The sequence below is a fragment of the Coturnix japonica genome, unplaced genomic scaffold, assembly GCF_054131305.1.
Source record: "Coturnix japonica strain WE unplaced genomic scaffold, WE-NBRP24 Scf219, whole genome shotgun sequence".
In the NCBI taxonomy this organism is placed as follows: Eukaryota; Metazoa; Chordata; class Aves; order Galliformes; family Phasianidae; genus Coturnix; species Coturnix japonica.
This window is the reverse complement of record NW_028189122.1, coordinates 25,928-35,514: the sequence shown is the minus strand read 5'-3', so window position 1 is coordinate 35,514 and position 9,587 is coordinate 25,928. Positions and strand designations below refer to the sequence as shown.

Below are 9,587 nucleotides of genomic sequence, written 5' to 3'. Positions count from 1 at the left end.
ATCTATGGGGTTTTTCCCCCCCCATAGCCCCCCGCCATGGGCTGCAGAGCCTGGGGAAGGTGGTGGGGGGTTCTATGGGGTCCTATAGATGTCTATGGGGCTCTGTGGGGCTCTATGGTTCTATATGGGGTCCTATATTAATCTATGGGGTCTCTATCTCCCCATAGCCCCCCGCCATGGGCTGCAGAGCCTGGGGAAGGTGGTGGGGGGTTCTATGGGGTCCTATGGTTCTCTATGGGGTTCTATGGGGTCCTATGGTTATCTATGGGGCTCTATGGTTCTATATGGGGTCCTATATTAATCTATGGGGTCTGTGTCCCCCCATAGCCCCCCGCCATGGGCTGCAGAGCCTCGGGAAGGTGGTGGGGGGTTCTATGGGGCCCTATAGATGTCTATGGGGTTCTATGGGGTTGTATAGATCTCTATGGCTATCTATGGGGTCCTATAGATGTCTATGGGGTCCTATATTAATCTATGGGGTCTGTGTCCCCCCGTAGCCCCCCGCCATGGGCTGCAGAGCCTGGGGAAGGTGGCGGCCGCTCGCCGGATGCCCCCCCCCGCCAACCTGCCCAGCCTGAAGGCAGAGAACAAAGGGAACGACCCCAACGTGGCGCTGGTACCCAGGGACGGGACGGGATGGGCCAGCAGCCGCCACGACAGCGACCCCAAGAGGTGAGTTATGGGGGGCTATGGGGGGATATATGGGGGGTAATGGGGGGATATGGGGGGTAATGGGGGGATATAGGGGGTAATGGGCCAGCAGCCGCCACGACAGCGACCCCAAGAGGTAATGGGGGGCTATGGGGTGATATGGGGTTAATATAGGGTAATATGGGGGGCTATGGGGGGTAATGGGCCAGCAGCCGCCACGACAGCGACCCCAAGAGGTAATGGGGGGCTATGGGGTTAATAGGGGGCTATGGGGTAATATGGGGTGATATAGGGGGTAATGGGGGTAATGGGCCAGCAGCCGCCACGACAGCGACCCCAAGAGGTGAGTTATGGGGTGATATATGGGGTGATATGGGGGGATATGGGGTGATATGGGGGGATATAGGGGGTAATGGGCCAGCAGCCGCCACGACAGCGACCCCAAGAGGTGGGTTATATAGGGGGTAATATGGGGTTAATATAGGGGGATATGGGGTAATATGGGGGGCTATGGGGTGATATAGGGGGTAATGGGCCAGCAGCCGCCACGACAGCGACCCCAAGAGGTAATGGGGGGCTATGGGGGGATATGGGGTAATATGGGGTAATATGGGGGGTAATGGGGGGCTATGGGGGGTAATGGGCCAGCAGCCGCCACGACAGCGACCCCAAGAGGTGAGTTATGGGGTGATATGGGGGGCTATGGGGTAATATAGGGGAATATGGGGTAATATGGGGGGATATGGGGGGCTATGGGGTAATATAGGGGGGTAATGGGGGTAATGGGCCAGCAGCCGCCACGACAGCGACCCCAAGAGGTAATGGGGGGCTATGGGGTGATATATGGGGTAATATGGGATAATATGGGGTAATATGGAAGGTAATGGGGTAATATAGGGGATAATGGGCCAGCAGCCGCCACGACAGCGACCCCAAGAGGTGAGTTATGGGGTGATATATGGGGGGCGGCTATGGGGGGATATAGGGGGTAATGGGGGGCTATGGGGCGTAATGGGCCAGCAGCCGCCACGACAGCGACCCCAAGAGGTGAGTTATGGGGTGATATATGGGGTAATATGGGGGGCTATGGGGTAATATGGGGGGCTATGGGGGGTAATGGGGTAATATGGGGGGCTATGGGGTAATATAGGGGGTAATGGGGGTAATGGGCCAGCAGCTGCCACGACAGCGACCCCAAGAGGTGAGTTATGGGGTGATATATGGGGTAATATGGGGGGATATGGGGTAATATGGGGGGCTATGGGGTGATATAGGGGGTAATGGGCCAGCAGCCGCCACGACAGCGACCCCAAGAGGTGGGTTATGGGGTGATATGGGGGTGTATAGGGGAATATGGGGGGATATGGGGGGTAATGGGGGGCTATGGGGGGTAATGGGCCAGCAGCCGCCACGACAGCGACCCCAAGAGGTAATGGGGGGCTATGGGGTGATATATGGGGGGTAATGGGGGGATATGGGGGGCTATGGGGGGCTATGGGGTGATATAGGGGAATATGGGGTAATATAGGGGGTAATGGGGGTAATGGGCCAGCAGCCGCCACGACAGCGACCCCAAGAGGTGAGTTATATAGGGGGATATGGGGGGTAATGGGGGGTAATGGGGGGCTATGGGGTAATATGGGGGGTAATGGGGGGCTATGGGGGGTAATGGGCCAGCAGCCGCCACGACAGCGACCCCAAGAGGTGGGTTATGGGGTTAATATAGGGGAATATGCGGTAATGGGGTATATGGGGGTAATATAGGGGTAATGGGGTAATATGGGGGGTAATGGGCCAGCAGCCGCCACGACAGCGACCCAAAGAGGTGGGTTATGGGGTGATATAATGGGGTGTTATGGGGGGATATGGGGTAATATGGGGTGATATAGGGGGTAATGGGGGTAATGGGCCAGCAGCCACCACGACATCGACCCCAAGAGGTGGGTTATAGGGGAATATGGGGGGTAATGGGGGTTAATGGGGGGCTATGGGGGTAATGGGACCCCATGAGGTGGGATATGGGGGAATGGGGGGCTATGGGGAGAGCTGTATGGCTCTCTGTGGGGCTGTATGGCTCTCTATGGGGCTGTATGGCTCTCTATGGCTCTCTATGGGTCTCTATGGGTCCCTATGGGTCTCTATGGGTCCCTATGGGTTTCTATGGGTCTGTGTTGCAGTTCCGATGCGTCAGCCACAGCCCCTCCACCATGGGGCTGTATGGCTCTCTATGGGTCTCTATGGGTCTCTATGGGTCCCTATGGCTCTCTATGGGTCTCTATGGGGCAGCTATGGGTCTGATGTTCCCCCAGTTCCGATGCATCAGCCGCAGCCCCGCCACCATGGGGCTGTATGGCTCTCTATGGGTCCCTATGGCTCCCTATGGGTCTCTATGGGTCTCTGTGGGTCTCTATGGGTCTCTATGGGGCAGCTATGGGGCAGCTATGGGTCTGATGTTCCCCCAGTTCCGATGCATCAGCCGCAGCCCCGCCGCCATGGGGCTGTATGGCTCTCTATGGGTCTCTATGGCTCTCTATGGGTCTCTATGGCTCTCTATGGGTCTCTATGGGGCAGCTATGGGTCTCTATGGGTCTGTGTTGCAGTTCCGATGCATCAGCCGCAGCCCCGCCGCCATGGGGCTGTATGGCTCTCTATGGGTCTCTATGGCTCTCTATGGGTCTCTATGGCTCTCTATGGGTCTCTATGGGGCAGCTATGGGTCTCTATGGGTCTGTGTTGCAGTTCCGATGCATCAGCCGCAGCCCCGCCGCCATGGGGCTGTATGGCTCTCTATGGGTCTCTATGGGTCTCTATGGGTCTCTATGGGTCTCTATGGGTCTCTATGGGTCTCTATGGGTCTCTATGGCTCTCTATGGCTCTCTATGGGTCTCTATGGGTCTCTATGGGTCTCTATGGGTCTTTATGTCTCTGTATGGGTCTCTATGGGTCTCTATGGGTCTCTATGGCTCTCTATGGCTCTCTATGGCTCTCTATGGGTCTCTATGGGTCTCTATGTCTCTGTATGGGTCTCTATGGGTCTCTATGGGTCCCTATGGGTCTCTATGGGTCCCTATGGGTCTCTATGGGTCTCTATGGGTCTCTATGGGTCCCTATGGGTCCCTATGGGTCCCTATGGGTCTCTATGGGTCTCTATGTGTCTCTATGGGTCTCTATGGGTCCCTATGGGTCTCTATGGGTCTCTATGGGTCCCTATGGGTCCCTATGGGTCCCTATGGGTCCCTATGGGTCCCTATGGGTCCCTATGGGTCTCTATGGGTCTCTATGGGTCCCTATGGCTCTCTATGGCTCTCTATGGCTCTCTATGGGTCCCTATGGGTCTCTATGGCTCTCTATGGGTCTCTATGGGTCCCTATGGGTCCCTATGGGTTTCTATGGGTCTCTATGGCTCTCTATGGGTCTCTATGGGTCTCTATGGGTCCCTATGGGTCTCTATGGGTCTCTATGGGTCCCTATGGCTCTCTATGGCTCTCTATGGCTCTCTATGGGTCCCTATGGGTCTCTATGGGTCCCTATGTGTCTCTATGGGTCCCTATGGGTCCCTATGGCTCTCTATGGGTCCCTATGGGTCTCTATGGGTCCCTATGGGTCCCTATGGGTCCCTATGGGTCTGTTGCAGTTCCGATGCATCAGCCGCAGCCCCGCCGCCGTCGCCGCCGCCGCCGGATTCGCAGCCGCCTGCAGCCACGGGGAAACGGCCACTAACAGAGGTGGGGTATGGGGGGATATGGGGGATATAGGGGGTTATAGGGTATATAGGGGGATATAGGGGGATATAGGGGATATGGGGTTATAGGGGGTATAGGGGGTATGGGGGGATATGGGGGATATAGGGGGTATGGGGGGATATAGGGAGTATGGGGGATTATTGGGGGTATAGGGGGTATGGGGGGGATATGGGGGGTTATAGGGGGTATAGGGGGGTATAGGGGGTATAGGGGGTTATAGGGGGTATAGGGGGTATGGGGCGTATGGGGGTTATAGGGGATTATAGGGGATATAGGGGGTATGGGGGGATATAGGGGGTATGGGGGATATGGGGGGTATAGGGGGATATGGGGGGTATGGGGGGTATGGGGGATATAGGGGGTATGGGGGGATATAGGGGATATAGGGGATATAGGGGGTATAGGGGGTATGGGGGATATGGGGGGTATAGGGGATATAGGGGGTTATAGGGGATATAGGGGGTATGGGGGGATATAGGGGAGATAGGGGATTATTGGGGGTATAGGGGATTATAGGGGATATAGGGGGGTTATAGGGGGTATGGGGGGATATAGGGGATATAGGGGGTATGGGGGGATATAGGGGGTATAGGGGATATAGGGGGTATGGGGGGTATAGGGGGTATGGGGGGATATAGGGGTATGGGGGGATATGGGGGTTATAGGGGATTATAGGGGGTATGGGGGGTATAGGGGATATAGGGGTATAGGGGATATAGGGGGTATGGGGGGATATAGGGGATATAGGGGATATGGGGGGTATAGGGGGTATAGGGGATATAGGGGATATGGGGGGATATAGGGGGTATGGGGGGATATAGGGGGTTATAGGGGATATAGGGGGTTATAGGGGGTATAGGGGGTATGGGGGATATGGGGGGTATAGGGGGTATAGGGGATATAGGGGGATATAGGGGGTATGGGGGGATATAGGGGGATATAGGGGATATAGGGGGTTATAGGGGATATAGGGATATTGGGGGTATAGGGGATATAGGGGGTATGGGGGATATAGGGGGTTATAGGGGATTATAGGGGATATAGGGGGTATGGGGGATTATAGGGGATATAGGGGGTATGGGGGATATAGGGGTATAGGGGATATAGGGGATACAGGGGGTATAGGAGATTATGGGGGGTATAGGGGATATAGGGGGATATAGGGGATATGGGGGATATGGGGGATATAGGGGATATAGGGGGTTATAGGGGATATAGGGGGTATGGGGGGATATAGGGGATATGGGGGATATAGGGGGTGATGGGGGATATGGGGGGGTATAGGGGGTATAGGGGATATAGGGGGTATGGGGGGATATAGGGGTTATGGGGGATATGGGGGATATAGGGGTTATGGGGGGATATGGGGTGATGGGGATATGGGGGGGATATAGGGGGTATAGGGGATATAGGGGGTATGGGGGGATATAGGGGATATGGGGGGATATAGGGGATATGGGGGGATATAGGGGGTATGGGGGATATAGGGGATATGGGGGATATGGGGATATAGGGGATATAGGGGGTATGGGGGGATAATAGGGGATATGGGGGATATAGGGGATATGGGGGGTATAGGGGTAGGGTTATAGGGGTATGGGGGGATATAGGGGATATAGGGGGTTATGGGGGATATAGGGGTTATGGGGGATATATGGGATTGCAAACCCCCTCCTACCCCCCCCCCGACCCCCCCCCCCCGCAGCGCCCGGCGCGGCAAAATCGTGGGCTCAGGCCAGCGCAACCCCGGGGCACACGGAGACGGTGAGAAAACCCCATAACCTGCCCCCATACCTACAGCTGCCCCATAGACAGACACCCCATAGTAATAGCTGCCCCATAGACACCCCCATGGGGCACACGGAGACGGTGAGGAAACCCCATAGACTGCCCCATAACTACAGCTGCCCCATAGACAGACACCCCATAGACACCCCATAGACACAGCTGCCCCATAGACAGACACCCCATAGTAATAGCTGCCCCATAGACACCCCATGGGGCACACGGAGACGGTGAGGAAACCCCATAGACTGCCCCATAACTACAGCTGCCCCATAGACAGACACCCCATAGACACAGCTGCCCCATAGACACAGCTGCCCCATAGACACCCCATAGATACAGCCGCCCCATAGACACCCCATAGACACAGCCACCCCATAGACACCCCACGGGGCACACGGAGACGGTGAGGAAACCCCATAGACTGCCCCATAACTACAGCTGCCCCATAGACACAGCTGCCCCATAGACACAGCCACCCCATAGACACAGCCACCCCATAGACACAGCCACCCCATAGGCACAGCCACCCCATAGACACAGCTGCCCCATAGCCACAGCTGCCCCATAGCTGCCCTATAGCCACAGCCGCCCCATAGCCACAGCCGCCCCATAGCCACCCTATAGCCACAGCTGCCCCATAGCCACAGCCGCCCCATAGCTGCCCTATAGCCACAGCTGCCCCATAGCCGCCCTATAGCCACAGCTGCCCCATAGCTGCCCTATAGCCACAGCTGCCCCATAACCACAGCCACCCCATAGACACAGCTGCCCCATAGCCGCCCTATAGCCACAGCTGCCCCATAACCACAGCTGCCCCATAGCCGCCCTATAGCCACAGCCGCCCCATAGCCGCCCTATAGCCACAGCCGCCCCATAACCACAGCTGCCCCATAGCCACAGCCGCCCCATAGCCGCCCTATAGCCACAGCTGCCCCATAACCACAGCTGCCCCATAGCCGCCCTATAGCCACAGCCGCCCCATAGCCACAGCCGCCCCATAACCACAGCCACCCCATAACCACAGCTGCCCTATAGCCACAGCCGCCCCATAGCCACCCTATAGCCACAGCTGCCCCATAGCTGCCCTATAGCCACAGCTGCCCCATAACCACAGCTGCCCTATAGCCACAGCTGCCCCATAACCACAGCTGCCCCATAGCCGCCCTATAGCCACAGCTGCCCCATAGCCGCCCTATAGCCACAGCTGCCCCATAGCCGCCCTATAGCCACAGCTGCCCCACAGCTGCCCTATAGCCACAGCTGCCCATAGCTGCCCCATAACCACAGCTGCCCCATAGCCGCCCTATAACCACAGCTGCCCCATAGCCGCCCTATAGCAGCACCTTGCGGTATTAATTAGTTAATTAACAGTAATTAATTAATACAGGCCGTGCCCCCCCCCCCCTCCCGGGCCGCTTCTGTGTCGAGGAATTTCCCAGCCTTACGGCGGCCGGAGACCAGGAGAAAAGAGAGAAAGAGCCGGAAAACTGCGCAGGGTCAATTGGGCCCGGACACAGCCACCGCCACAGCGGTAACTAATTAACGTTAATTAATTAACACTAATTAATAACACTCATTAATAGCGCTCATTAATCAAGGAGACAGCCTGGGCCAGCACCCACATTGACCACGCCCCCTTTAAGCCCCGCCCCCTTGACTCCTTTAAGCCCCGCCCCCTTTAACTCCTTTAAGCCCCGCCCATTTGCCCCATTTAAGCCCCGCCCCCATTTAAGCCCCGCCCCCTTTAAGCCCCGCCCATCGACTCCTTTAAGCCCCGCCCCCTTGACTCCTTCGATCCCCACCCCCATATAAGCCCCGCCCCCATGACTCCTTTAAGCCACGCCCCTTTAACTCCATTTAGCCCCGCCCCCATTTAAGCCCCACCCCCTTTAAGCCCCGCCCCTTTATCTCATTCAAGCTCCCTTTTAGCCCCGCCCCCTAACTCTCTTTAGCCCCGCCCCTTTAAGCCCCGCCCCGTTTAAGTCCCACTCTAAACCCCGCCCCCTTTAAGCCACGCCCATTTAACTCACTTCAGCCCCGCCCCCATTTAAGCCCCGCCCCCTTAAGTCTCACTCTAAGCCCCGCCCCCTTTAACTCCTTTAAGCCCCGCCCCTTTAACTCCCATTAGCCCCGCCCCTTTTAAGCCCTGCCCCTTTGACTCCTTTAAGCCCCACCCCTTTGACTCCCTTTAGCCCCGCCCCCTTTAAGCCCCGCCCCTTTGACTCCTTTAAGCCCCGCCCCCTCAAAGCCCCGCCCCTTTGACTCCCTTTAGCCCCGCCCCCTTTAAAGCCCCGCCCCTTTGACTCCTTTAAGCCCCGCCCCCCTTAACCCATACCCCTTTATTGGCCCCATTAAGCCACGCCCCCTTTAAGCCCCGCCCCTTTATCCCTTTTAGCTCCGCCCTTCTAAGTCTCACTCGCTTTAAGCCCCGCCCCCTTTAAGCCCCACTTCTTTGACCCCTTTAAGCCCCGCCCCTTTAACTCCATTTAGCCCCGCCCCCATTTAAGCCCCGCCCACTTTAAGCCCCGCCCCCTTTAACTCCCTTTAGCCCCGCCCCTTTTAAGCCCCGCCCCTTTGACTCCTTTAAGCCCCGCCCCTTTGACTCCTATAAGCCCCGCCCCTTTTAAGCCCCGCCCATTTGACCCCTTTAAGCCCCGCCCCTTTAACTCCCTTTAGCCCCGCCCCCTTTTAAGCCACACCCCTTCACCTCATTCAAGCCCCCTTTAAGCTCCGCCCCCTATCTTAAGCCCCGCCCCTTTTAATCCCCGCCTCCCTTTAGCCCCGCCCCTTTGACTCCTTTAAGCCCCGCCCCCTTTGACTCCCTTTAGCCCCGCCCCTTATAAGCCCCGCCCCTTTGACTCCTTTAAGCCCCACCCCATTTAAGCCACGCCCCTTTGACTCCTTTAAGCCCCGCCCCATTTAAGCCCCGCCCATTTGACACCTTTAAGCCCCGCCCCATTTAAGCCCTGCCCCTTTGGCTTCTTTAAGCCCCACCCCCATCTAAGCCCCGCCCCTTTACCCTTTAAGCCCCGCCCCCTTCAACTCCTTTTAGCCACGCCCCCATTTAAGCCACGCCCCCTTTTAGCTCTGTCCCTTTAAGTCCCACTCTAAGCTTCGCCCCCTTTAAGCCCCGCCCCCTTTAAAGCCCCGCCCCTTTATCCCTTTTTGCTCCGCCCCCTTTTAAGTCTCACTTGGTTTAAGCCCCGCCCCCTTTAACTCCCTTTAACCCCGACCCCTTTAAGTCTCACTCTAAGCCCCGCCCCCTTTAAGTCTCACTTTAAGCCCCGCCCCCTTTAAGCCTCACCCTAAGCCCCGCCCCTTTGGCTCCTTTAAGCCCCGCCCCTTTCCTCCTTAAGCCCCACCCCCTTTAAGCCCCGCCCCCTTTACCCCATTTAAGCCCCGCCCC

At 57.2% G+C, this 9,587-nt stretch overlaps 1 protein-coding gene across 5 annotated transcripts in view; it reads left to right on the top strand.

Moving 5' to 3' along the window:
• The first annotated feature begins 458 nt into the window (after positions 1-458).
• Positions 459-9,587, top strand: part of LOC146750966 (uncharacterized) — a 34,416-nt gene continuing 25,287 nt past the window's right edge. For 3 of the 5 annotated variants that reach the window (XR_014941997.1, XR_014941998.1, XR_014941999.1), the window contains exons 1-4: positions 459-672; positions 4,285-4,375; positions 6,082-6,157; positions 7,569-7,712. The gene's annotated coding sequence lies outside the window, so the exon portion shown is untranslated. Of the gene's footprint in view, positions 673-4,284; positions 4,376-6,081; positions 6,158-6,543; positions 6,585-7,568; positions 7,713-9,587 lie in introns of those variants that run through there. The other 2 variants (XM_085535898.1, XM_085535899.1) reach the window with 2 other exon arrangements.